This window comes from Pimephales promelas, chromosome 19, assembly GCF_988280905.1.
Source record: "Pimephales promelas chromosome 19, fPimPro1.hap1.1, whole genome shotgun sequence".
NCBI classification, from domain to species: domain Eukaryota; kingdom Metazoa; phylum Chordata; class Actinopteri; order Cypriniformes; family Leuciscidae; genus Pimephales; species Pimephales promelas.
In genome coordinates, this window is record NC_142787.1 from 5968851 (window position 1) to 5975542 (window position 6692).

Here is a 6692-nt window from a genome sequence, read left to right on the forward strand (position 1 = left end):
TGTCCATCTCAAGTTGCTCCTTCTTTCTCCTTAAGATGAGCTCCTGCTCCTCCAATGCATGTTTGTCCTTTAAGGCAGCAGCTCGAGCCAAGAGTGCAGCCTGTTCTGCCCTTGCCCTGAGTCTGGCTGAAGAAGTGGAGGATCTACTACTGGAGGACCCACTACTTGAGCCATGGTGCCTTGACTGCACATTTGAAATGCTGTCTTGAGGTTGAATCTGATCATCTTCCTCATCCTTTCCACCAGCATTTCCTCTTCCATTGCTGGCATCAATCTCATTTCCATTTTCAACATCTTGAGTTTCAATTTGAACCGGCAAATCATCATGATCATCATTCACTTTAGTAACTGAACAAGCTTTAGTGTCATACAACCATTGATTTGTACCCACAAAAAAACTCATTGAAACTCAACATTTTCGCTTGGTACCATATTTCATGTTTTTTTGCTTCATCAGCAGGCAATAAACCCAATAAAGATGTATGTACATGCTGAATTTCATCACACAACTTATTGTACATGTTAAATTCATGTTCAACCTCACTGACATGCCTTTTATCACCCATCAATTTAGTAATAGATTCTTTTGCAATTGACAATTTGCTAAATTTACACTTTCTTTCCTTTTCTAAAGTGCTTATTTTTTCCAACAAAGCTTTGGGTGTTAATTTAACCACACGTTTTTCAGTCTCAGGGCCAAGCTGGCCTTTTTCCTTTTCGGCCATAATGACAAGCGATTTAGCTTATTAATCAATAAGTTCGCAGAATAGTTTTGTGTTGCGCAACAACTCGTCTAGACGCGTAAAGTTATTTTTAGACGGTTGCGAATTACCACCAATGCATTGGTTTCACGTGAATGTGTGCACACAAATTACCATGGCCATTCATAATATCAGCGCTGTTTACCACATACCCCAATCGAGCGTTGGCCGCCGGCTTGATGAATGATGTCCCGATGTAAAGATGCTGATAATCCGGTGACCCAGCTCGCTCCGGTACAGCTCCTTTCAACAATCGGCAACTCCAAACATTTGCCCTCCTCACATCCGTGATTTCCAAACGAACACAGTAAAATCCACTTTATGGCTGGTCCGGCCGCGTCCTCACAAACGATTATCCAAATCGAAGCAGTTTTCGACCTAAATGTACTGACTAAGTCCTAAACAAAGTACTGGTTGCTGATTTCGTGGATTTAAGTTTAGACATGTGCGTGTGATCTTACACGTAAAATAAAGACGGAGAGCGTTCAAATGTTATTATTATCTAGCAATTTATTTTCCTGCATATCATACAGCGGCAATATCTTAACTCATAATATAACATACAACACACCGTATCATTTACCCCAAGCGCAAGACCATGGGCACAGTCGAAAACTGTTTGCTTCTCAATCAGCGACACCTGTGTCTGAGTTACCTCCAAATTAAAAGACTTACACGGGCTGACCCGAGATCAGCTGTGCCACAAAGCACATACAGCCCCCTAGTGGCACAGCACAAAATTGACAAATACAAAGTGAATATGGCTCATACAATATCTCTGAAGTATATATTCCCATTCATATTTTTAACCAAATCCTCTTAATCCTCCTCCTCATATTTTTATCCAAATTCTCTTAATCATCCATCACAATGAGTAAATACAGATAATATACAGTAGTAGTTCAGATGTGTATCAAAAGATTGTTGAGCATCACAAAATAGAAAGTGGCTGTAAGAAAATAGATAAAGCATTGAAAACCCATTTCCATAATCAAGGCAATAATTATAAAGTTCTAATGAATCTGCCAGGAAGAGGATGTGTGTCTGAAGAGTCTTAATGTGAGGAGGAGGGTTTGAGTGGCCAAAGACTCTCCAAGGATCACAGATGGAGAAATGCAGATATTAGTTGAGTCTTGTGGTCTTGAAAGCACCTACATCACCGCAAGTTGTTTGGGAGGGTTTCAAGAAAAATTCACCTCGCTCATCCAAAAACAAACTCCAGCAAATTCAGTTGTCAGACACAGGACTGGATAGACGAAACTTTAAAAAAAGAGCTTTTTGGCAGTAAACTTGCCAGATGTGTTTGGTGCAAACAGGGATAAAAGTACCACATGCCCACAGTGAAATACACTGCTGGATCTTAAATGTTCTGGGCCTATTTTTTAGTTGGACAACTTGTTCAGATACGTGGTATCAAGGATCTCAGCTACACAAGCTATCTCAGCTTGTTGTGGTAACAAGAGATAAAACAATATAAATACTGTTCGTTTTCTCACACAAACCGCTCGTTTCGTGTCTTAGGCCATCAATGTGTACTTACATTTACGAGTCATCAAATCATGTTTAATTTGGACTTCTCTGTGCATGTTCTTTAAGGTGGTGACCATAGACCTCCATTATATGACTGAGAGACTAAATTGAAAATACTGTGGAAACAAAGACACCGACATTTTGGATGCCCTTGAGGTAAGCTAAAACATATCAAAAATGAATCGCAAAGTGTACTATCCCTTTAACAACCATAGAAACAAACCAATGGCGGGACAATAAGAAACAAAGAAGATTGGAACTGAATTTTGTATGGGCAACAGCTAGTTACTAATTACCTCTTCAACAGTGTAATTAGATTACTGTACTAATTACTCTCTCTAAAAATAATTTAATTACTTTTAATTACTAATTACTTTCAAAATCCCATATCAATCTCAACCAGCTGAATAATACAAGGATAGACATGAATCTGTTTTAATTATTTCAAATAAATACTATAAAATTGCATTAATTATCCTTAAACTGACCAAGGAGAAGGTTACATTATAAAAACATACTTTTTAGCACTACATTTTGATGTTGAACCCACTATTGTTTTATGTCTGATCTCATGAAATTTCACACTTTTTTCATACATATTTTACAATAATTCATACGAATTTGTACGAGTGCGCTCATAATATTTAGACACCTCATAAAATGCTTACAAATCGCTGTGAGATCGGATTGATCTATACACAGTATTTACCTCAATTACATCAGAAGTAACTGTAATTAAATTACAGATAAATGAAGAGTAATCCCTTACTTTACATTTTCATGGGAAAAGTAATTAAATTACAGTAACTAATTACTTAGTAATTAGTTACACCCAACACTGATGGGCAAACACCCCACACACACCAAAATGAGTTCCAATATAATGTCGAATTTGTCAGGATAAATAGTTTTGAACGTAACACATCGTTCTTTCCCCAGCAGAGGGCAGTAATGTATTTAACTAGCCACTTTTCAGTCGAGCTGAAAACGGCAGCACTCCACACATTTCAGAGTAACCTCAGAATATATTAGTGAAAAGAGTTTCAGTGTAAATTATTTCCAGGTTGCTGATTGATATTTACTGTAGTATGGGCTAAAATTTCAAATGGTCTTGTTTAAATAAGTACCTCGCTACCTTTACGGGAGGACAGCTGAAGGAAATGGCCAATTGCAACAGTATTTGTTGGAAATGAGACCCCTTCTTAAAAGTTACAAGAACTGTTTTAATAATGCAAATCTGCGTGGTTAAATGACAAACACACACACATTATCAAACAAACAGATGTACGATTGCATATCCACCCACACAAGCACAAGGGAGCTCTCTCTCTCTCTCTCACACACACGCACATACACACACACACACACACACAAAGCCCTGCACCCTGGCCTCCAGCCTTTGAGGCCATGGTTGGAGCAGGAAGGGAGCCATTCACTGTAAACTGAACAAGCAACAGCTTCCTCTGGGACTCCCCCGGCACAACTGCAGCCAAGATACCAGCATTATAAAGCACTTTGACAGACCTCTGTCAAAGCGGAAGACAAATCCTTTAAAAATTGTGCAAACACTTCTTCATTACCTCACGTACACACACACACACACCAGTCTCAAACCGGAGTGTGTTGTTGCCATCTGCGCGAATGCATGTGTGTGCGGCCTTACTTTTCTACCTTGCTGTTGTTCAGCCTCCGTCCATCCAGGACGGAAAGAGGGGCTGCATGCCGGTCAGCTGATTCCACTGTAATTAAACACTGCTTTCCATCTGCTGAAACACTTCGCAACGTCCCGAGCGGCTGCAAAAGCTATGAGGCTGAAGGGGGGGAGGATATGAGGAGGATGGAGGGAGGAAGAAAGAATTAGGGTAGAATGGAGAATTCCTTACGGTGTGCCTCGCATGCTTGCGGTAGGGCCTCGGAGAGCGGCTTGTTAGGATCCAGGCCTTCTCGCTTTCAAAACTGCAGTCCTGGGCTGTGTGGACACATTCTTCAGATAAATCATTCTTTAAACGTTCGTTTATACTGTTATCACAGGGATGTCGTCCGGGGGACAACCGGAGAACGTTGTCCCACTGAGGTTCTCTATAGAGTGCTGCATTAATAACATATTTTCGTAGGCCAACCTCGGAAGTTTGCATCACTCTGGTTCCCTACAAAAAAAACCTAAAAGGGTTTTTTTCATTGGCTTTTGGATTGTTGCAGAAAATAAGCTCTGTGAAAAACAGAAGTTTCTGATTTTGTTCATCATGATATTACCATCACAGCATATGAAGAACACTTGTATGCATTTTAAAGCCTAAATACAAGCACAAGAATCTTAAACGCTTCGACAACTCTTTCAGCCTTTAGTTAAAGACATTGTCTCTGAAAGTTTGAGTTGGAATAGTTTAGTCTGACCGTGGACTAGTTGAGTAGATGAGTTTACATGTTCAGTGATTACATTGTTCTTCAATGTTGCTAGCATGCTAGCATGCTAGCAACCACCTTTTTTAAGACAAGTAAAAGGGACAAGACAAATCACAAGGGGTATTACTTTTTATGCTGCAGAATCAAACATGAAAATATCTTATCTTATATCAGACATCCATTCAAAAAACTCATTGACTTCAGGACGATGTAACCGTAAATGCTAAAATGCTAACTCAGGTTTTGGCTACAAATATATGCCATCTCTACAGCTCTACTGATTAATAGTAAACTCATTCATATTTTATCCCAGGTCACACCAATTTTATCTTATTAGGTCAGTGATTTGATTCATTTTTGTCCCATTAATTCAAACAATAGGCCTACACGTGAAAAAAACAACAAAAAAAAAAAAAACAGAGATGACCCCTGTAACCTCCATGACTGTGTGTGCTAAGGTCAATAAGTCTCTTAAAAAATCTGAAAATGTGACCTTTTTATTACATGTCAAGGTTAGTTCAGGCTGTAAAATGTTATGGTGCTCTTATATATCGTTGACCCTGTTGCTATGTTGTTGCTAAGTTGTTCTGAATGGTTGCTTGGGACTTCTGGGTGGTTGAAAATTGTTAAAAAAAAACGCTGGTGGGGAAAGAGTTACCTGATTTAACCCATAAAAATGAGTTTGTTGGTATAAATGAGTGTATTTTGATTTAACGAACATTAGTTAATATAGATGTTACCATTTTTAGGTTACTGTTTTTTCAGTGTTTTCTAGTGTGTTTTGGCCCGTGAAACACGATTTTTAATCATTGCTATGATATCTTCTTGGTGATTCAACGATATGAATATTTTATCATAATAACTTGCTCGCCAACTGAAAAGACTTTGCTTTTCAGCTGACATCATCAAACTTATGTATTTTTCAATCCCTTCCTCCAAGCCGTCAAATATTAACCACATTTCACGGGTGTTGAAAAATCAACACCCACCATACACCAATCAAATATTCAAAAATATGTATGAATAAGGAAGTAAAATGGATTGTGAAGGTATCCTGATGACAACGGGCTGGAAAACTAAACAAATCACCTTAATGTAAATGAAAAAAATGATGAAAAAACAATTTTGAAAATAAAGGACCTGCCAGATTCGAGAAATGATAGATGCAATAGATATATTTTCGAGTGATTGATGTACAGTATTTCATAAGCTTTATCCAATCTGACACCAATGTGTATTTCAATAATAACAGAAAATCCCACAGAAATGAACTGACTGTATTCATTGGGAATGCATTGTGTATTTTCTGCTCAGTGTGTTGGTCACCTTTTCCTCTTCCTGTGAGATATCAGTCCGATTTCCATAACAACCAGAATCCCAGCTAGCCCACCACATTCTCATTTGTCACACCTCCCGCTCTTATCCACACAACTGACCGATTCATTGACGGAAAGAGCTAAAAAAAAGAGTCTCACCCCCTGAAATAACTAAAAAAGAATGCGGTGTTACGATAACAAATACATGGCAGCAGCTGTACTCTCCCTTTGTGCGTCACGCTAACACAAGCGAGGCTCTCGGCAGGATGCGTTCTCTATATTCCCATGATGTGTTACAGTGCAAGCTATTACATCTCCATCCAGAAGAACAGGAAGTCCACCTCCTGTCTTTCCTACTTCCTGATTATAAACCCTCTTGGCAGGAGAGTGTGAATGGAATATTACAATCTTTTATCCCTGTCCCATTTCTTTGATGAGCTGTAATACATCCTCAGGAAATAGGATATTGACATTAGTTTCAATAATTAAGTGGCCGTCAGAAAGACTGATCTCATCTAAACTGCACTCTTATGTGATGTGTGCTAAAGAGTTTTTATTTTTGGCTTGAAACTGGGTGACTTAGAGCATGTTATGATAATCACTTTTTTGTATTACACAGAAGCCCAGTCATTGGGGTTTGGGACTATGTTAAGGAATGGGTTAAGAAACCCGATGTTTCACT